This window comes from Ranitomeya imitator, chromosome 1 (genome assembly GCF_032444005.1).
Source record: "Ranitomeya imitator isolate aRanImi1 chromosome 1, aRanImi1.pri, whole genome shotgun sequence".
NCBI lineage: Eukaryota > Metazoa > Chordata > Amphibia > Anura > Dendrobatidae > Ranitomeya > Ranitomeya imitator.
In genome coordinates this window covers 474,674,795-474,698,919 of record NC_091282.1, presented here as the reverse complement: position 1 = coordinate 474,698,919, position 24,125 = coordinate 474,674,795, and positions in this window count along the sequence as shown.

Here is a 24,125-nt window from a genome sequence, read left to right as displayed (position 1 = left end):
ACCAGATGTTTCGCTTCCGTTCCAGGTCGAGGTTGATGCTTCTGAGATTGGAGCAGGGGCTGTTTTGTCGCAGAGAAGTTCTGATTGCTCGGTGATGAAACCATGCGCCTTCTTTTCCAGGAAATTTTGGCCTGCTGAGCGAAATTATGATGTTGGCAATCGAGAGTTGCTAGCCATGAAGTGGGCATTCGAGGAGTGGCGTCATTGGCTTGAAGGAGCTAAGCATCGCGTGGTGGTCTTGACTGATCACAAAAACTTGACTTATCTCGAGTCTGCCAAACGGTTGAATCCTAGACAGGCTCGTTGGTCGCCGTTTTTCTCCCGTTTTGACTTTGTGGTTTCGTTCCTTCCGGGCTCTAAAAATGTGAAGGCGGATGCCCTGTCTAGGAGTTTTGTGCCCGATTCTCCGGGTTTGCCTGAGCCGGCGGGTATTCTCAAAGAGGGGGTAATTTTGTCTGCCATCTCCCCTGATTTGCGGCCGGTGCTGCATAAATTTCAGGCTAATAGACCTGACCGTTGCCCAGCGGAGAAACTGCTTGTCCCTGATAGGTGGACGAATAAAGTTATCTCTGAAGTTCATTGTTCCGTGTTGGCTGGTCATCCTGGAATCTTTGGTACCAGAGATTTTGTGGCTAGATCCTTTTGGTGGCCGTCTCTGTCGCGGGATGTGCGTTCTTTTGTGCAGTCCTGTGGGATTTGTGCTCGGGCTAAGCCCTGCTGTTCTCGTGCCAGTGGGTTGCTTTTGCCCTTGCCGGTCCCGAAGAGGCCTTGGACACATATCTCTATGGATTTTATTTCGGATCTCCCCGTCTCTCAAAAGATGTCGGTCATTTGGGTGGTTTGTGATCGCTTCTCTAGGATTGTCCATTTGGTGCCCTTGTCTAAATTGTCTTCCTCCTCTGATTTGGTGCCATTGTTTTTCCAGCATGTGGTTCGTTTACATGGCATTCCAGAGAACATCGTTTCTGACAGAGGTTCCCAGTTTGTTTCGAGGTTTTGGCGAGCCTTTTGTGCTAGGATGGGCATTGATTTGTCTTTTTCCTTGGCTTTCCATCCTCAGACAAATGGCCAGACTGAACGAACCAATCAGACCTTGGAAACATATCTGAGATGTTTTGTTTCTGCTGATCAGGATGATTGGGTGTCCTTTTTGCCTTTGGCTGAGTTCACCCTTAATAATCGGGCCAGCTCGGCTACCTTGGTTTCGCCGTTTTTCTGCAATTCTGGGTTCCACCCTCGTTTCTCTTCAGGGCAGGTTGAGTCTTCGGACTGTCCTGGTGTGGATACTGTGGTGGATAGGTTGCAGCAGATTTGGACTCATGTAGTGGACAATCTGACTTTGTCCCAGGAGAAGGCTCAACGTTTCGCTAACCGCAGGCGCTGTGTGGGTCCCCGACTTCGTGTTGGGGATTTGGTTTGGTAGTCATCTCGTTATATTCCTATGAAGGTTTCCTCTCCTAATTTAAGCCTCGTTTCATTGGTCCATATAGGATTTCTGAGGTTCTTAATCCTGTGTCTTTTCGTTTGACTCTTCCAGCTTCTTTTTCCATCCATAACGTGTTCCATAGGTCATTGTTGCGGAGATATACGTGGCACCTGTGGTTACATCTATTGATCCTCCTGCTCCGGTTTTGGTTGAAGGGGAATTGGAGTATATAGTGGAGAAGATTTTGGATTCTCGTGTTTCGAGACGGAAACTCCAGTATCTGGTTAAGTGGAAGGGTTATGGTCAGGAAGATAATTCCTGGGTCTTTGCCTCTGATGTCCATGCTGCCGATCTGGTTCGTGCCTTTCATGTGGCTCATCCTGGTCGGCCTGGGGGCTCTGGTGAGGGTTCGGTGACCCCTCCTCAAGGGGGGGGGGTACTGTTGTGAATTCTGTGGCCAAGCTCCCTCCTGTGGTCGAGAGTGGTACTTCGGCTGGTTCTGTCTATGAGCTTCCTTTGGTGGATGAAAGTGGTACTGCGGCTTCTGAGTTTCCTTCCTCAGGTGATGAGGTTAAGTCGTTAGGTGCTGCTCTATTTAACTCCACCTGGTGCTTTGATCCTGGCCTCCAGTCAATGTTCTAGTATTGGTCTTGCTTCCTCCTGGATCGTTCCTGTGGCCTCTCTATCCTGCATAAGCTAAGTTTTGCTTGTGTTATTTTTGTTTGCTATTTTTTCTTTCCAGCTTGCTATTTTGTTTTTTCTTGCTTGCTGGAAGCTCTGAGACGCAGAGGGAGCACCTCCGTACCGTTAGTCGGTGCGGAGGGTCTTTTTGCCCCTCTGCGTGGTTGTTTGTAGGTTTTTGTGTTGACCGCAAAGCTATCTTTCCTATCCTCGGTCTATTCAGTAAGTCGGGCCTCACTTTGCTAAGTCTATTTCATCTCTGTGTTTGTATTTTCATCTTACTCACAGTCATTATATGTGGGGGGCTGCCTTTTCCTTTGGGGAATTTCTCTGAGGCAAGGTAGGCTTATTTTTCTATCTTCAGGGCTAGTTAGTTTCTCAGGCTGTGCCGAGTTGCATAGGGAGCGTTAGGCGCAATCCACGGCTACCTCTAGTGTGGTGTGATAGGATTAGGGACTGCGGTCAGCAGAGTTTCCACATCTCAGAGCTCGTCCTTGTTTTTGGTAATTGTCAGGTCACTTTGTGTGCTCTGAACTTCAATGTCCATTGTGGTTCTGAATTACCTGTTCATAACAGCTGTGGGAGAGGGACCTCGCCCTGTCAGATCATTCGTCAATGGACCGCATCCCCATTTGGTTGCGGTACATCGACGATGTTTTTTTGATCTGGCAGGGTACTTTGGAGTCTCTACAGGTCTTCATCAATACTATCAATACTAATGACAAGAACATCTTTGTCACTTAACAAAGTGGTAGAGATGTAATTAACTTTTTGGATGTTACAGTATGGTAGGATGGGAACAATATGTTGCAAACTACCATATATAGGAAGGAGACCTCGACCAACAGCTTACTGGATGCCTCGTCCTCAAACCCTAAATATATGGTGAATTCTGTCCCTATCAGACAGTTCCTTCGCCTCCGAAGGATCTGTTCGAACAATGAGGATTTTGAGGTTAAGGCCAAAGATCTGTGTAACAGATTTTCTGATAGAGGGTATGGTAGGCGGGCTATTAAACGGGCCTATCACAGGGCAAAATATTCGACACTACAATCTTTACTGTATACCCGTGATGAGCAAAAAATAAATCTAATAAGATACGGTTCATTACGAACTATCATGCCCAATTCTCTCGTATGAAACAATGTCTTGAGAAAGCATGGCCTATATTACAAACAGATCCAATCCTCAAAAAGATCCTCCCTGACGCTCCGAGTGTGGTTATTCGGCGGTCCAAGAATCTCAAGGACTGTTTGGTTAGAAGTCACTATCAAGTGGATTCCAGATTTAACTTTATTGATGGCAGAGTTCCTAGGCGTGGATGTGCGCCTTGTGGCCGGTGTGTCGCCTGTCCTAATGTTGATTGCATTGATACTTTTACTAACTCTTCAGGAGCAAGGACATATGAGATTAGAAAACACATTACATGTAACACCTGTAATGTGATTTACTTTGCTACATGTCCATGCAATCTCATTTATATAGGGCTCACAACACGGCAACTTAAAGTGCGCGTGCATGAGCATGTACTTGGCATTCAGGCGGCCGCCGGCCATGACGACACATCCACGCTTCGCACTCTGCCACGTCATTTCAAACTATTCCACATTAGTGACAGTACCACACTTAGAGTGAGAGGGATTGATATCATTGATCCAGGGATCCGGGGTGGGAAAGTTAGCTCCAGACTGGCACAAAAAGAAACCAGATGGATCTGGACATTAGATACGGTCCATCCGAAAGGATTAAATGAAAATATAAGTTTTGTACCATTCCTTTAAATCTCAGCTGATGTATTGAGGGCATGTGTTTCTGTTCTTGGTTTTAATATTTTGTTTTTATTCAGCCCCTCTAGCCTCTTCCTATTTACGGCGATTCATGCAGAATTTAGAATATCTGTCTCGCATCTACGCCATTATATGCCGATCTTTTAAATGCCACCACAAGTATCATCAGCATTCAAATAACTTATGGACTTACGAAGGAGATGACATCTTATGGAGATTAATCACATTTATGTCCTTATTTATGTATATGTGTCTCCTAGTATTCTATATGCAACTATGGTAGTTGTTTTTGTTATATACTGTACATGCCTATATACATATATCTGTTTGTTTAATATGTCTGATTGATGTTCCTTATTATTATTTGTGCTTTATCTTTGTATTTATATCTGCATATTTCCGGGTGTTTGCACGATATGGGGGGTATATATGCCCTCGTTTACCTTTATACATTGCTCTATGCAGTGGCCGCTTTAAGGTAATACTTTGTATATTAAGAGCTCTCTGCTTGCGATCACTCGCTAGTACCGCAGTACGCATGCGTGCCATGGCCCCGGCTCCCTCGTCGGCTTGCGGTGTCTCTTCGCACCATGACTACGGTCACGTGACATCCTGTCACGCGGTGCGGGACGCCGCCGCCGAAGCGTCCTGCTGCCATGGCACCGCATGCGTCACAGGAAGCGGTCATGGTATCATACGTTACCGGAAGTGTGCAGTGTTACACGGTGTGCACCTGTGGCTAATGATACTAACAGTGCATGTTGAATTTGATTGGTCCGGGGGGCGTTTTATACACGCACTTCCCCTTTTGTTGCTATCCAGGAAGGACGCTCACAGCTATACCCCCGGCACCATCGGTAATTATAACAGCCTATTTTGGCTAAATTCTTATTTGGTATATAGGAGTGCCGGTTTTCTTCTTTAGGCTATATGGGTTAATGTGCAATAATGGCCACTTCTTCTTATAATAGTTCATACCCATGTACCCTTTTGGAATGTTATATTTTTCTGTGAGTGTTTTTACTCTGACATGTGTGAGAGGGTCTATTTCTCTCTCTTCCTCCTCCTCCTCTTTTCCTCTCATGTCATCTGTACCTGGTCACTTTAATAAAATAATTTTTTGCTAATTATTATCTTTATTGGAATTTTTTGTCGTGGTTTTTTCTTTGTTGCTCATTTTATGTGCAACATTTTTCCAGTCTATGTCTATTGACATCACAGGATATTTTCATCCTATTTATTTACTATTGTGATGTTTGTTTTCATAAGGTTTGTTGAATTAACCTTAGTAGTAGTATTGTCATCCCAAGTACCAGTTGCTATTTCTCCAGTCATGCTTGTAATTTGCGTGAGCCAAGTGGTGTCACCATTTTTGTTATTCATTATGGAAGTTCACACTCCTATAAAACAAGAAGAGTAGAACCTTTAATAGGAGGTTTTACCCTAAATGAGGACAAATTTGCAGTATATCACAAAACGGAGTACACCCCTCACATTTTTGTAAATATTTTATGATATCTTTTCATGTGGCAACACCAAAGATATGACACTTTGATAAAATGTAAAGTGCTCAGTGTACAGCTTGTATAACACTGTAAATTTGGTGTGGCTTCTACATAATTCAACACAAAGCCAATAATGTCTAAATCTCTGTTAACAAAAAGGAGTACACCCCTAAGTGAAAATCATCACACACTACACTCATACCCATATGCATTACTGCGCATGGTATCCATCATAGCTCTCACGTGATGAGTAGAGAGCGCTCACATGGTCAGTAGCATCATCGCTCACGTGATGAGTAGCTCCTGCACGATCAGTAGCGCTTTTGTGCAAGCACATTATAGCCAGCCTAATATGTATCATGCACAGGGTCATCCCAAAGAAAGCTACCATGCCTCTCAAGATTAAGCAACACTATAGTGCTTGTCCACATATGAGCAGAAAGAGACTAATAGATAACCGCTCCGTCACAATAAGGACATCATTCATATCACATAATGTTTCTCTGGTGGTTTCAAAAAGGAAAAGGTCCTTCATCATCGCAAAAGTTGATCAAATTAATAATTTTGGTTGTTAAGTGATATAAGCATACTTACGTGAACTGAGTCCATCATAAATTGTGTCTGCAAATATTAACAATTTACAGTCCAATAAAGTTTATGATCAAATTTCAAAGGAAATAAAATATGTATACCATGTAAATAAATGTAGAATATAAGGTGTGCTCACAATTACATAGGTTATGGTGCTCTGATGAAAAAGTTATTCAAAAAAATAATACAAAACTTCGGCACTCAAGGGATAAATTTATTGTCCAATATTCATATGAAAAGAGAGGCAAAAAAAACCACCACAAAATAAAAAATCAGAAAAAGAGACCCTAGTGAAACCAAATATACTTCAGCAACGTTTCGGCATGGATATGCCTTTCTCAAGCAAAATCTATGTGGAGAAAGGTCTTTGAGTGTTGAATTTAGTCCTCATTCATGCTTGAGTGTTGCGGGAGTTCCATGTCCAGGATGCTACATGCGCTAGTGTCCATACTGTAGAAAACATCCGTAGCTAAATAGTTAATAATTTAAGTCTTAAAACACAACCTGGTCAAGATATATCTTGTTTTCTGAGAATTTCTATTAGCAAGTTCTAGACTGCTACTGAACTCTTTATGTGTCATAGATATTGTGTAACAGAAATTGATTTACAAATCAGAAGAGCAGTGCATTTGGGAAGTATGTAGGCGGTGGAGAAGCGGCGGTTTAATGTTATGATTTGTCAGATTAAATAGGGATGATTTCCATGGGTTAAAGCAAAGAGCTGTGAGATGAGCCTGGGGCTAGACGTTTAACATCAATAGTGATGAAGCCTGGAGGAATAGCTAGTGACGCAGAGAACTCATGATTTACTCAGCAGCTACCTTTCATTGATATGCCTCATGTGACAAATATTGGATTTGTCACCGGATATTGAATTGACGCATCCAAAATATTAAGGACATTTGGTTTTGCTTTCAGTGGGACTGTCAGTATAATTGAATAAGGATGAGAAGTATTCATGAAATGAAGTGATCTAGATTTAAGATATTAGGTACAAATCACATAATACTTGACAGTCTGTCGACATAAAAATAAACAGATTGGCTGCCTCCATCATTTTTTTTTTTCATCTGATGTCAGCACATTTTCCAAACTCAGTATTTGCTCACCTTTTTGAAGAGACAAGCCTGACATTTTTCTATAAAGCAACCGATAGGTTTAATTCTAACAGTATATTAATACTTAAAACAGTACAATAACAGGCAAATTTTATTAAAAAATTAAACTAATCTTTAACTATTCTAGCACTATTTTATAAGTTGCGTAGAAAAAAACTAGTTCTTCTTATTTTTTTTTATAGACTTAATTTTTATTGAATAGTTTTGAAACAAACATAGGAGTAACATCTCAAAATGACAAAATGCAAACCTTTGATTACAAAAAATGTAAAAGAAGAAAATTAAGGGGGATGGCTGAGGGAAAAGGAGGGAAGGGAGGAAAGATGGGAGTGGAAGGGGGGAATAGTGCCCAAGAGGTACACAAATCCTATCTAATAGATGGGGTTTGTTAGTAAGAATCGTAAGCTATAGATGCTTGTAAGCACAAAGGTGGTATAGCAAAAGGAGTATGGCCACTGTACTCAGTGTGGCCAGATTTTCTCAAATGTTATCTTCTTTGTTACATAGTATGGCTGATAGTTTCTTGATGACCATCTTCTATATAATTGTCTAAGGGTCACTTCCGTCTTTCTGTCTTTCTGTTTATCTGTCTGTCTTTCTGTCTGTCTGTCACGGAAATCCCATGTCGCTGATTGGTCGCGGCCAGCACACGAGGAGCGGGAAAGGCCTGGGCTGGATCCGGGGGCCGTCGGAGGGTGAGTATATAACTATGTTTTATTTTAATTCATTTTTTTAAAAGGGATATGGTGCCCACATTGCTATATACTGCGTGGGCTGTGCTATATACTACGTGGGCAGTGTTATATACTGCGTGGGCTGTGTTATATACTACGTGGACAGTGTTATATACTGTGTTGGCTGTGTTATATAGTACGTCGGCTGTGCAATATAATACATGGCTGTGCTATATACTACGTGGGCTGTGTAATATACTACGTGGCTGTGTAATATACTGCGTGGCCTGTGCTATATACTGCGTGGGCTGTGTTATATACTGCGTTGGCTCTGCAATATGCTGCGTCGGCTGTGCAATATACTACATGGCTGTGCTATATACTACGTGGGCTGTGCTATATACTACGTGGACTGTGCAATATACTATGTGGCTGTGCAATATACTTCGTGGCTGTGCTATATACTATGTGGGACTATGTGGGCTGTGTTATATACTGCATGAGCTGTGTTACATACTACGTCGCTATGCTATATACTATGTCGGATGTGCAATAAACTACGTGGGCTGTGTAATATACTACGTGGCTGTGTAATATACTGCGTGGCCTGTGCTATATACTGCGTGGGCTGTGTTATACACTGCGTTGGCTCTGCAATATACCGTGTCGGCTGTGCAATATACTACATGGCTGTGCTATATACTACGTGGGCTGTGCCATATACTATGCGGACTGTGCAATATACTATGTGACTGTGCAATATACTTCGTGGCTGTGCAATATACTACTTGGCTGTGCTATATACTATGTGGGACTACGTGGGCTGTGTTATATACTGCATGGGCTCTGTTACATACTACGTCGCTATGCTATATACTATATCGAATGTGCAATAAACTACGTGGCTGTGTAATATATTATGTGGCTGTAATATACTGCGTGGGCTGTGCTATATACTGCGTGAGCTGTGTTATATACAGTACTGCTTCGGCTGTATAATATACTACGTGGCTGTGCTATATACTACGTGGGCTATGATATATACTACGTGGACTGTGCAATATACTATGTGGACTGTGCAATATACTACGTGGCTGTGCAATATACTATTAGGCTGTGCTATACACTACGTGGCTGTGCTATATACTATGTGAGATTATGTGGCTGTGTTATATACTGCATGGGCTGTGTTAAATACTATGTCGCTGTGCTATATACTACACGGGCTGTGTAATATACTGCTTGGGCTGTGCAATATGCTATGGGGCTGTGCTATATACTATGTGACTCTGCAATATACTACATGGCTGTGCTATATACTACGTGGCTGGGCAATATACTACTTGGGCTGTGCAATATACTACGTGGACTGCAATATTCTATGTGGCTGTGCAATATACTACGTGGGCTGTGCAATATACTACGTCGCTGTGCAATATACTATGTGGCTGTGCAATATACAACGTGGGCTGTGTTATATACTACGTGGCTGTGTTGTACACTACGTGGGCTGTGTTATACACTACATGGGCTGTGTTATATACTTTGTGGGCTGTTATATACTACGTCGCTGAGCTATATACTACAAGGGCTGTGTAATATACTATGTGGCTGTGTAATATACTTCGTGGGCTGTGCAATATACTACGTGGTTGTGCTATATACTACGTGGCTGTGCTATATACTATGTGGGCTGTGCAATATACTACTTGGGCTGTGCTACATACTACGTGGCTGTGCAATATACTATGTGGGCTGTGTTATATACTACGTGACTGTGTTATACACTACGAGGGCTGTGTTATACACTGCGTGGGCTGTTATATACTACGCGAGCTGTGTTATATGCTACGTGGCTGTGTCACATGCTATGTGGGCTGCTATATACTACGTGGCTGTGCTATATACTACGTGGCAGGCCGTGAACAATCAGCGACAGGCGCTCTCTGGCCGTGAATTGGCTCGGGATTTGAACCACGCTTCGCTAATTGCTCGCGCCCGGCCAGCCGAATTCTGTGCATTCATTGTATTATTCTAAAATCTTCATAAATAAACTACATACATATTCTAGGATTCCCGATGCGTTAGAATCGGGCCATCATCTAGTATACCAATAAATGTGTTTCTTCACTTCCATCAGGTCTAGTCCTGATTTTCACCAAGTTGAAGCAACAGGGGGTTTGGTAGCAAGGGAAATGAAGGAAATGGGACCACGGGAATATTCAGGGATGTGCTTGTTTGACAAGGGCTTCCAGGGTTTTTTTTTAGGTTATGGCCTGTGGCTAAGAAAATAAGAAATAGTCTTTTTAATTTTTCATGTTGACTTTTATATTGCTCACAGTTTTGTAAATTATGCTTGTTAATTAATATATAAATATTCACTTTTAGAGTAAGCTTACATGAATGGAACATTCAGAGGAAAATATAACAGAAACACGTGCACGACTTCTGTATTTTTCCCCCCACTCCTGGTTTTGGCATACAAATACTGAGGTAAAAAACTCAGCAAATTCTCAATGTGTGCATGTGGTTTTCCTGTTCAAATTCTTCGTTGCATTTGCTATAAATAGTTTTTATTTAAGAATGTAAAACAGGCAATCGGTGCACCCTTGGCATGACTGGGCAGTTCAGTGCACTTTTCCTCTTTCTAGTTTAATATCTATTTAGCAAATAGATAAATGGCTGCACTTAATTATACTAAAGCAAGGGAATGTGTAATACATGAAATGTGAATAGCATAATGGCTTGTGAAATCTATGAAAAAACACATGAGATGTTTAGCACCAAATTTAGCCAAAAAATGTGAGCCCATCCACCAACGTCAAGGTAATCGAATGGGTCCCTGACCTGAGTGCCTAGTGTGAACACTTACCTCTGGCTAATATCATGGTAAAGCCTGCATTTATAGGAAGGTCGGAACCGAATGTGTTTGGATGTAATTGAAATCACAGCATGATGAAGGGCGGGGAATGTATTTTATTAATTATTTTCTGTGATATAACTCTGATATAAGGGCATAAAAATTAAAAGTTTAAAAATTGCAAACCTTGCAAAACTTTGGTGACTTTGCAAACCAAATAAGTTTTACCACTATCATAAAGTACAATATGTTACGAGAAAACAGCCTCAGAATCAGTGGGATCCATTGAAGCCTTCCAGAGCTATTACTTCATAAGTTGACAGTGGTCAGAGTTGAAAAAAATGGCCTGATAAGGAAGGTTAAAACAGGCTTCAGTGTGATAATGTTAATATATATCTATACATGAAGACACAAAAGAGAATAGTAAAACCAAAAACACTCAGTTTGAAAAAATGTTGCAGTAATCCGCAAGTGCTAGTAAAAGATGTAAAAAACAGGGTATTTGGTTGATACGTTTTTTGCAAAAAATGTATACTAAGCTGCTCTACCAATCTTCACGGTATACCCTTATCAGAGCAGTCCTAACTAATGTATGCAATCCCTATCTGATGTATTTAAAAACCTGATCATCTGTATATAACCTGTGTGAACAGGGTTCAGAGAGGAAAAATCCATGTGTGCATACAGGGTAGAACAGCTTTTGTGCAGATAGCCCAAGAGGAGTGGTGGAACTCCCCAGTCTTGTAGACACAAGAGAACAATTATGGAAACAGGAACACATGGGCTACTTGCACAGTGAACAAGTCTGTATGATCATGTTCACACACCACCAAGAAACCTGAAGACACAAAAGAGAATAGTAAAACCAAAAACACTCAGTTTGAAAAAATGTTGCAGTAATCCGCAAGTGCTAGTAAAAGATGTAAAAAACGGGGTATTTGGTTGATACGTTTTTTGCAAAAAATGTATACTAAGCTGCTCTACCAATCTTCACGGTATACCCTTATCAGAGCAGTCCTAACTAATGTATGCAATCCCTATCTGATGTATTTAAAAACCTGATCATCTGTATATAACCTGTGTGAACAGGGTTCAGAGAGGAAAAATCCATGTGTGCATACAGGGTAGAACAGCTTTTGTGCAGATAGCCCAAGAGGAGTGGTGGAACTCCCCAGTCTTGTAGACACAAGAGAACAATTATGGAAACAGGAACACATGGGCTACTTGCACAGTGAACAAGTCTGTATGATCATGTTCACACACCACCAAGAAACCTGAAGACACAAAAGAGAATAGTAAAACCAAAAACACTCAGTTTGAAAAAATGTTGCAGTAATCCGCAAGTGCTAGTAAAAGATGTAAAAAACAGGGTATTTGGTTGATACGTTTTTTGCAAAAAATGTATACTAAGCTGCTCTACCAATCTTCACGGTATACCCTTATCAGAGCAGTCCTAACTAATGTATGCAATCCCTATCTGATGTATTTAAAAACCTGATCATCTGTATATAACCTGTGTGAACAGGGTTCAGAGAGGAAAAATCCATGTGTGCATACAGGGTAGAACAGCTTTTGTGCAGATAGCCCAAGAGGAGTGGTGGAACTCCCCAGTCTTGTAGACACAAGAGAACAATTATGGAAACAGGAACACATGGGCTACTTGCACAGTGAACAAGTCTGTATGATCATGTTCACACACCACCAAGAAACCTGAAGACACAAAAGAGAATAGTAAAACCAAAAACACTCAGTTTGAAAAAATGTTGCAGTAATCCGCAAGTGCTAGTAAAAGATGTAAAAAACAGGGTATTTGGTTGATACGTTTTTTGCAAAAAATGTATACTAAGCTGCTCTACCAATCTTCACGGTATACCCTTATCAGAGCAGTCCTAACTAATGTATGCAATCCCTATCTGATGTATTTAAAAACCTGATCATCTGTATATAACCTGTGTGAACAGGGTTCAGAGAGGAAAAATCCATGTGTGCATACAGGGTAGAACAGCTTTTGTGCAGATAGCCCAAGAGGAGTGGTGGAACTCCCCAGTCTTGTAGACACAAGAGAACAATTATGGAAACAGGAACACATGGGCTACTTGCACAGTGAACAAGTCTGTATGATCATGTTCACACACCACCAAGAAACCTGAAGACACAAAAGAGAATAGTAAAACCAAAAACACTCAGTTTGAAAAAATGTTGCAGTAATCCGCAAGTGCTAGTAAAAGATGTAAAAAACAGGGTATTTGGTTGATACGTTTTTTGCAAAAAATGTATACTAAGCTGCTCTACCAATCTTCACGGTATACCCTTATCAGAGCAGTCCTAACTAATGTATGCAATCCCTATCTGATGTATTTAAAAACCTGATCATCTGTATATAACCTGTGTGAACAGGGTTCAGAGAGGAAAAATCCATGTGTGCATACAGGGTAGAACAGCTTTTGTGCAGATAGCCCAAGAGGAGTGGTGGAACTCCCCAGTCTTGTAGACACAAGAGAACAATTATGGAAACAGGAACACATGGGCTACTTGCACAGTGAACAAGTCTGTATGATCATGTTCACACACCACCAAGAAACCTGAAGACACAAAAGAGAATAGTAAAACCAAAAACACTCAGTTTGAAAAAATGTTGCAGTAATCCGCAAGTGCTAGTAAAAGATGTAAAAAACAGGGTATTTGGTTGATACGTTTTTTGCAAAAAATGTATACTAAGCTGCTCTACCAATCTTCACGGTATACCCTTATCAGAGCAGTCCTAACTAATGTATGCAATCCCTATCTGATGTATTTAAAAACCTGATCATCTGTATATAACCTGTGTGAACAGGGTTCAGAGAGGAAAAATCCATGTGTGCATACAGGGTAGAACAGCTTTTGTGCAGATAGCCCAAGAGGAGTGGTGGAACTCCCCAGTCTTGTAGACACAAGAGAACAATTATGGAAACAGGAACACATGGGCTACTTGCACAGTGAACAAGTCTGTATGATCATGTTCACACACCACCAAGAAACCTGAAGACACAAAAGAGAATAGTAAAACCAAAAACACTCAGTTTGAAAAAATGTTGCAGTAATCCGCAAGTGCTAGTAAAAGATGTAAAAAACAGGGTATTTGGTTGATACGTTTTTTGCAAAAAATGTATACTAAGCTGCTCTACCAATCTTCACGGTATACCCTTATCAGAGCAGTCCTAACTAATGTATGCAATCCCTATCTGATGTATTTAAAAACCTGATCATCTGTATATAACCTGTGTGAACAGGGTTCAGAGAGGAAAAATCCATGTGTGCATACAGGGTAGAACAGCTTTTGTGCAGATAGCCCAAGAGGAGTGGTGGAACTCCCCAGTCTTGTAGACACAAGAGAACAATTATGGAAACAGGAACACATGGGCTACTTGCACAGTGAACAAGTCTGTATGATCATGTTCACACACCACCAAGAAACCTGAAGACACAAAAGAGAATAGTAAAACCAAAAACACTCAGTTTGAAAAAATGTTGCAGTAATCCGCAAGTGCTAGTAAAAGATGTAAAAAACAGGGTATTTGGTTGATACGTTTTTTGCAAAAAATGTATACTAAGCTGCTCTACCAATCTTCACGGTATACCCTTATCAGAGCAGTCCTAACTAATGTATGCAATCCCTATCTGATGTATTTAAAAACCTGATCATCTGTATATAACCTGTGTGAACAGGGTTCAGAGAGGAAAAATCCATGTGTGCATACAGGGTAGAACAGCTTTTGTGCAGATAGCCCAAGAGGAGTGGTGGAACTCCCCAGTCTTGTAGACACAAGAGAACAATTATGGAAACAGGAACACATGGGCTACTTGCACAGTGAACAAGTCTGTATGATCATGTTCACACACCACCAAGAAACCTGAAGACACAAAAGAGAATAGTAAAACCAAAAACACTCAGTTTGAAAAAATGTTGCAGTAATCCGCAAGTGCTAGTAAAAGATGTAAAAAACAGGGTATTTGGTTGATACGTTTTTTGCAAAAAATGTATACTAAGCTGCTCTACCAATCTTCACGGTATACCCTTATCAGAGCAGTCCTAACTAATGTATGCAATCCCTATCTGATGTATTTAAAAACCTGATCATCTGTATATAACCTGTGTGAACAGGGTTCAGAGAGGAAAAATCCATGTGTGCATACAGGGTAGAACAGCTTTTGTGCAGATAGCCCAAGAGGAGTGGTGGAACTCCCCAGTCTTGTAGACACAAGAGAACAATTATGGAAACAGGAACACATGGGCTACTTGCACAGTGAACAAGTCTGTATGATCATGTTCACACACCACCAAGAAACCTGAAGACACAAAAGAGAATAGTAAAACCAAAAACACTCAGTTTGAAAAAATGTTGCAGTAATCCGCAAGTGCTAGTAAAAGATGTAAAAAACAGGGTATTTGGTTGATACGTTTGTGCAAGTAGCCCATGTGTTCCTGTTTCTATATATCTATACATGTACACACGTGGTCAAAATTATTGATACCCCTCGTTTAAAGATAGAAAAACCCACAATGGTCACAGAAATAACTTGAATCTGACAAAAGTAATAATAAATAAAAGATCTATGAAAATGAAAAAAATGAAAGTCAGACATTGCTTTTCAACCATCCTTCCACTGAATTAAAAAAAAAAAAACTCATGAAATAAGCCTGGACAAAAATGATGATGCCCCTGAAAATAATGTGACAAAAGTGACATGTTAAATCAAGGTATTCCCACTAACTAGCATCTCAGGTGTCTACAATCTTGGAATCAGTGAGTGGGCTTGTACATAGGGCTACATATACTCACTGAGCTGTTTGGTGAAATGTTGTGCATCACACTCAACGTGGACCAGAGGAAGCGAAGGAAAGAGTTGTCTCAGGAGATTAGAAAGAAAACTATATACAAACAGGTAAAGGTAAAAGTTCTAAGACCATCTCCAAGCAGTTTGATGTTCATGTGACTACGGTCGCACATATTATTCAGAAAATTAAGATCCATGGGACAACAGCCAACCTCCCTGGACGTGACCACAGGAGGAAAATTGATGACAAATCAAAGAGATGGCTAATACGAATGGTAACAGAAGATCCCAGAAAAACTTCTAAACAGATTAAAGGTGAACTTCAAAATCAAAGAACATCAGTGTCATAATGCACCATCCGTCACTGTATGAGCCAAAGTGGACTTCATGGGAGACAACCAAGGAGGACACAATCGTTGAAAAAAAATCATAAAAAGCCAGATTCGAATTTGCCAAACTACATGTTGACAAGCCACAAAGCTTCTGGGAGAATGTCCTATGGACAGATGAGCCAAAAATTGAACTTTCTGGCAAGGCACATCAGCTCTATGTTCACAGATGGAAAAATGAAGCATATCAAAATAAAGAACACTGTCCCTACTGTGAAACATGGAGGAGGCTCTGTTATGTTCTGGGGCTGTTTTGCTGCATCTGGCACAGGGTGTCTAGTATCTGTGCAGGGTACAATGAAATCTCAAGACTATCAAGGTATTCTAGAGAGAAATGTGCTAGCCCAGTGTTAGAAAGCTAGGTCTCAGTCACAGGTCATGGGTCTTGCAACAGGATAATGACTAAAAATACACAGCTAAAAACACCCAAGAATGGCTAAGAGGAAAATATCAGACTATTCTGAAGTGGCATTCTTTGAGCCCTGACCTAAATCCTATTAAACATCTTTGGAAAGAGCTGAAACATGCTGTCTAGAAAAGGCAACCATCAAACAAGAGACAACTGGAGCAGTTTGCTCTTGAGGAGTGGACCAAAATACCTGTCGAGAGGTGCAGAAGTCTCATTGACAGTTACAGGAATCATTTGATTGCAGTCATTGCCTCAAAAGGTTGTGCAACAAAATATTATGTTAAGGGTACCATCATTTCTGTCCAGGCCTATTTCATGAGTTTTATTTTTTTTAATTCTTTGGAAGCATGGTTGAAAAGCAATGTCTGACTTTCATCTGTTCATATTCTTAGATTTTTTATTTATTATTACTTTTGTCTGATTCAAGTTATTTCTGAGACCCTTGTGGATTTTTCTGTCATTAAACGAGAGGTACCAACATTTTTGACCACATGTGTATATCCTGGTGTATGCACTAAACAGAGGCCAGTGAGCCTCAGGGCTCATTCAAATTAATGTTTTTTTGATTCGTGTAATGTTGGTGTGCTCAGCACAAGCATTCAATAATTACCACAAATTTTCTCAGGGATCGCAGCATGCACTAGGACAGGAGTAGTGCATATCAATAAAGGGCAGCTCATGCACCCATCGACCATGACGATAAAAACACAGGGTCAGTAATATCTGTAATGTTTTGACGTTTCTGGCTGAGTTTTAGTACAAGGCAATTCTCCCACTCTTTTCAATTATAGACACATTTATACACACAAACACACACACTATACACATGCATACAATCGAACTTATTCACTGATACACACACGCAATCATACATACACACATATAAGTACACACTCCTCTATGCTTCATGGTGGGAGCCAGGCATGTAGAGTCCATCCGTTCACCTTTTCTGTGTCGCACAAAGACACGGTGGATGGAACCAAACATCTCAAATTTGGACTCATCAGACCAAAGCACAAATTTCCACTGGTCTAATGTCCATTCCTTGTGTTTTTTAGCCCAAACAAGTCTCATCTGCTTGTTGCCTGTCCTTAGACGTGGTTTTCTAGCAGCTATTTTACCATGAAGGCCTGCTGCACAAAGTCTCCTCTTAACAGTTGTTATAGAGATGTGTCTGCTGCTAGAACTCTGTGTGGCATTGACCTGGTCTCTAATCTGAGCTGCTGTTAACCTGCAATTTCTGAGGCTGGTGACTCGGATAAACTTATCCTCAGAAGCAGAGGTGACTCTTGGTCTTCCTTTCCTGGGGCGGTCCTCATGTGAGCCAATTCTTTGTAGCGCTTGATGGTTTTTGCAACTGCACTTGGGGACACTTTCAAAGTTTTCTCAATTTTTCTGACTGACTGACCTTCATTTCTTAAAGTAATGATGGCCACTCGTTTTTCTTTACTTAGCTGCTTTTTTCTTGCCATAATACAAATTCTACCAGTCTATTCAATAGGACTCTCAGCTGTGTATCCTCCAGACTTCTGATCAGCACAACTGATGGTCCCAACCCCATTTATAAGGCAATAAATCATACTTATTAAGCCTGACAGGGTACACCTGTGAAGTGAAAACCATTTCTGGTGACTTCCTCTTGAAGCTCATCAAGAGAATGCCAAGTGTGTGCAAAGCAGTCATCAAAGCAAAAGGTGGCTACTTTGAAGAACCTAGAATATAATGCATATTTTCAGTTGTTTCACGCTTTTTTGTTAAGTATATAATTCCACATGTGTTAATGCATAGTTTTGATGCCTTTAGTGTGAATTTACAATTTTCATAGTCATGAAACCAGGGATTCAAGCTTGAGGAGGATAATTTGCATATTCCAGGTGCCTTCTGGGAAAAGCGAAGAGTCTCCCTCAGCTAGAAGATCGTTGGGTACAGCCGGGACCAGCTGCTTGGAAAGCATCACCAAACCAGGGATTCAAGCTTGAGGAGGATAATTTGCATATTCCAGGTGCCTTCTGGGAAAAGCGAAGAGTCGCCCTCAGCTAGAAGATCGTTGGTTACAGCCGGGACCAGCTGCTTGGAAAGCATCACCAAACCAGGGATTCAAGCTTGAGGAGGATAATTTGCATATTCCAGGTGCCTTCTGGGAAAGCGAAGAGTCTCCCTCAGCTAGAAGATTGTTGGGTACAGCCGGGACCAGCTGCTTGGAAAGCATCACCAAACCAGGGATTCAAGCTTGAGGAGGATAATTTGCATATTCCAGGTGCCTTCTGGGAAAAGCGAAGAGTCTCCCTCAGCTAGAAGATCGTTGGGTACAGCCGGGACCAGCTGCTTGGAAAGCATCACCAAACCAGGGATTCAAGCTTGAGGAGGATAATTTGCATATTCCAGGTGCCTTCTGGGAAAAGCGAAGAGTCTCCCTCAGCTAGAGGATCGTTGGGTACAGCCGGGACCAGCTGCTTGGAAAGCATCACCAAACCGCGCGCCTGTAGGACATTATTGCAAGAAAGCTTGGATGAGTAGATTACACAAGAAGGAAAACACACAGCAAGTCAGCAGGATCTAGGAGCAACATGGCAGATGTGACAACCTACATGGTGAGCTGCAGCATGTGCTACATGTTCACAGATCGACCAGAAGAAGAATCGAATTTCACCTGTCAGAAGTGTAGACTAGTGGCCCTTTTAGAAGAAAAGGTGCGGGGTCTGGAAGAAAGAATAGCAACTTTGAAACTCATCAAAGAGAATGAAGACTTCCTAGACAGAACAGAAGCATCTCTACTGGTCACAGAAGGTGAAAAAAGTGTCAGAGAACCTCCAAAAGCAGATGAGTGGAAGCATGTGACCAAAAGAAGCAAGAAGACCATGGAGAAATCACCAACCACACAACTGAAGAACCAATATCAAATCTTTGTAGAGGATGAAGATGCACACCTGAGGATGAAGCAATACCAGCAAGCAAAAAAGAAAAGGGCACACAGCAACAAGTGACAGCAAAAAGTACAGCCAAGACAGCAAAAAGTACAGCCAAGAAGCAACGAAGAGTGGTGGTGGTGGGAGACTCACTACTGAGAGGCACAGAAGCAGCCATCTGCAGACTGGACATAACCGCAAGAGAAGTATGCTGCCTTCCAGGTGCGATGATCAAGGATGTGACCGATAGGATACCAAAGCTCTTCAGCTCCAAGGACGTCCACCCATTTCTTCTGATACATGTTGGCACCAATGACACGGCAAGGAAGGACCTACCGACAATCTGCAAGGACTTTGAAGAGTTGGGGAAGAAAGTAAAGGAACTGGATGCACAGGTAGTTTTTTCTTCTATCCTTCCAGTAGACGGGCATGGCACCAGGAGATGGAACAGGATCCTTGATGCGAACAACTGGCTAAGATGATGGTGCAGACAACAAGGATTCGGATTCCTGGACCACGGTGTGAATTACTTGTACGATGGACTCCTTGCCAGAGACGGACTACACCTCAACAAACCTGGGAAACACACATTCGCCAGAAGACTCGCTACACTCATCAGGAGGGCGTTAAACTAGAAGAAGAGGGGACGGGAAGAAAAACATTAGACTTGAACAAAGAAGACCCAGGAAAACATACTCAGAAGGGAGGTAAGAACATTTCTAAAACAATCCACAGTGAGGAGATTGGAACAAAACAAAATTCTCTAAACTGCATGCTCGCAAACGCCAGAAGCCTGACAAACAAGATGGAAGAAATAGAAGCAGAAATATCTACAGGCAACTTTGACCAAGTGGGAATAACCGAGACACGGTTAGATGAAAGCTATGACTGGGCAGTTAACTTACAGGGTTACAGTCTGTTTAGAAAGGATCGTAAAAATCGGAGAGGAGGAGGGGTTTGTCTCTATGTAAAGTCTTGTCTAAAGTCCACTTTAAGGGAGGATATTAGCGAAGGGAATGAGGATGTCGAGTCCATATGGGTCGAAATTCATGGAGGGAAAAATGGTAACAAAATTCTCATTGGGGTCTGTTACAAACCCCCAAATATAACGAAAACCATGGAAAGTCTACTTCTAAAGCAGATAGATGAAGCTGCAACCCATAATGAGGTCCTGATTATGGGGGACTTTAACTACCCGGATATTAACTGGGAAACAGAAACCTGTGAAACCCATAAAGGCAACAGGTTTCTGCTAATAACCAAGAAAAATTATCTTTCACAATTGGTGCAGAATCCAACCAGAGGAGCAGCACTTTTAGACCTAATACTATCTAATAGACCTGACAGAATAACAAATCTGCAGGTGGTCGGGCAGCTAGGAAATAGCGACCACAATATTGTAGAGTTTCACTTGTCTTTCACTAGGGGAACTTGTCAGGGAGTCACAAAAACACTGAACTTTAGGAAGGCAAAGTTTGACCAGCTTAGAGATGCCCTTAATCTGGTAGACTGGGACAATATCCTCAGAATTAAGAATACAGATAATAAATGAAAATGTTTAAGAACATCCTAAATAGGCACTGTAAGTGGTTTATACCTTGTGGGGAAAAAAGGACTAGAAATAGGAAAAACCCAATGTGGCTAAACAAAGAAGTAAGACAGGCAATTAACAGTAAAAAGAAAGCATTTGCACTACTAAAGCAGGATGGCACCATTGAAGCTCTAAAAAACTATAGGGAGAAAAATACTTTATCTAAAAAACTAATTAAAGCTGCCAAAAAGGAAACAGAGAAGCACATTGCTAAGGAGAGTAAAACTAATCCCAAACTGTTCTTCAACTATATCAATAGTAAAAGAATAAAAACTGAAAATGTAGGCCCCTTAAAAAATAGTGAGGAAAGAATGGTTGTAGATGACGAGGAAAAAGCTAACATATTAAACACGTTCTTCTCCACGGTATTCACGGTGGAATATGAAATGCTAGGTGAAATCCCAAGAAACAATGAAAACCCTATATTAAGGGTCACCAATCTAACCCAAGAAGAGGTGCGAAACCGGCTAAATAAGATTAAAATAGATAAATCTCCGGGTCCGGATGGCATACACCCACGAGTACTAAGAGAACTAAGTTATGTAATAGATAAACCATTATTTCTTATTTTTAGGGACTCTATAGCGACGGGGTCTGTTCCGCAGGACTGGCGCATAGCAAATGTGGTGCCAATATTCAAAAAGGCTCTAAAAGTGAACCTGGAAATTATAGGCCAGTAAGTCTAACCTCTATTGTTGGTAAAATATTTGAAGGGTTTCTGAGGGATGTTATTCTGGATTATCTCAATGAGAATAACTGTTTAACTCCATATCAGCATGGGTTTATGAGAAATCGCTCCTGTCAAACCAATCTAATCAGTTTTTATGAAGAGGTAAGCTATAGGCTGGACAACGGTGAGTCGTTGGACGTGGTATATCTCGATTTTTCCAAAGCGTTTGATACTGTGCCGCACAAGAGGTTGGTACACAAAATGAGAATGCTTGGTCTGGGGGAAAATGTGTGTAAATGGGTTAGTAACTGGCTTAGTGATAGAAAGCAGAGGGTGGTTATAAATGGTATAGTCTCTAACTGAGTCGCTGTCACCAGTGGGGTACCGCAGGGGTCGGTATTGGGACCTGTTCTCTTCAACATATTCATTAATGATCTGGTAGAAGGTTTACACAGTAAAATATCGATATTTGCAGATGATACAAAACTATGTAAAGCAATTAATACAAGAGAAGATAGTATTCTGCTACAGATGGATCTGGATAAGTTGGAAACTTGGGCTGAAAGGTGGCAGATGAGGTTTGACAATGATAAATGTAAGGTTATACACATGGGAAGAAGGAATCAATATCACCATTACACACTGAACGGGAAACCACTGGGTAAATCTGACAGGGAGAATGACTTGGGGATCCTAGTTAATGATAAACTTACCTGGAGCAGCCAGTGCCAGGCAGCAGCTGCCAAGGCAAACATGATCATGGGGTGCATTAAAAGAGGTCTGGATACACATGATGAGAGCATTATACTGCCTCTGTACAAATCCCTAGTTAGACCGCACATGGAGTACTGTGTCCAGTTTTTGGCACCGGTGCTCAGGAAGGATATAATTTAACTAGAGAGAGTACAAAGGAGGGCAACAAAATTAATAAAGGGGATGGGAGAACTACAATACCCAGATAGATTAGCGAAATTAGGATTATTTAGTCTAGAAAAAAGACGACTGAGGGGCAATCTAATAACCATGAATAAGTATATAAGGGGACAATACAAATATCTCGCTGAGGATCTGTTTATACCAAGGAAGGTGACGGGCACAAGGGGGCATTCTTTGCGTCTGGAGGAGAGAAGGTTTTTCCACCAACATAGAAGAGGATTCTTTACTGTTAGGGCAGTGAGAATCTGGAATTGCTTGCCTGAGGAGGTGGTGATGGCGAACTCAGTCAAGGGGTTCAAGAGAGGCCTGGATGTCTTCCTGGAGCAGAACAATATTGTATCATACAATTATTAGGTTCTGTAGAAGGACGTAGATCTGGGGATTTATTATGATGGAATATAGGCTGAACTGGATGGACAAATGTCTTTTTTCGGCCTTACTATGTTACTATGTTACTATGACGTAAAATACTGACCTAATACTGAACGTGTGAAAGTGGCCTTATACACAGCCTCCACCTGCAGCGCCTCACTCTTCTCTATACACAGCAGCAGCGTAGCTACCAGGGGGGCAGAGGGGGCGGTCGCCCCAGGCCCTGTGCTCTGAGTGGGCCCACCCGGAGCTACGCTACTGTCAGGGCCGGTGTTAGGGGTCCCTGCCTCCGGTCAATGATTATCTTTTATTTCCCTTGCATTTGTACTGCGCATGTATCTAAAGTAACATGCACGGTACAAACACGATCACAGGGAGTCAGAGAGAAGGAAGAGAAGGCCTCCAATCAGAGTGGAGGGAGTAAGTCATGTGACCGTTCTTCTGCACTGTCTGTGGAGGAGAGGGAGAAGGGGAAGTCACTCACCCAATCCTGGCTGAGCGCACTCTCCTTCAAAGCTCCCTGCTGCAGTGCAGAGAAGTGATCATCAGCTCCAGCAGCAGCCAGGACACAGGGGACTCACTATCTACACCTTTCTGCATCTGACTAGGAGGAGCCTGAGAGCCAGGAGCAGCGCCCAGGACCAGAGGACACACTGCACACAGCAAGTGGACTGATGAGTATTCTGGCACATGTCATTTACTATGTGCTATGTCTGATCTGTTGCCTTGAATACATACAGGCACAGTATATAAAGCAATGAAGGGGCTTAAACTTAGGCTACTTTCACACTGGCGTTTTTTGCAATACGTCGCAATGCGTCGTTTATGGCAAAAAACGCATCCTGCAAAGTTGTTTGCAGGTTGCGTTTTTGCCCCATAGATTAACATTAGCGACGCATTGCCACACGTCGCAACCGTCGTGCGACAGTTGCGCCGTGTTCTGGCGGACCGCCGGGAGCAAAAAATGTTAAATGTAACGTTTTTTGCTGCCGACGGACCGCTTTTTCCGACCGCGCATGCGCAGCCGGAACTCCGCCCCCACCTCCCCGCACCTCACAATGGGGCAGCGGATGCGCCAGAGAAATGCATCCGCTGCACCCGTTGTGTGGCGCATCAAACGCTAGCGTCGGAATCTCGGCCCGACGCATTGCGACGGGAAGATTCCGACACTAGTGTGAAAGTAGCCTTATATGTCTTGTTTAACCAAGCTGGACAGACACTGAAAACTGACAGTGATCGATAAGTGTCTTGGCACATAATTTATTTCATGTGTTTACTATAGCACAAAGATATATCAGATCTGTAGGTGGGACTATACACAGACTAGTTTTTGGAACGTTTCTTGCCTGACATGATAACACTGAAAGACTGATATATGGATTGACAGGTATCTTG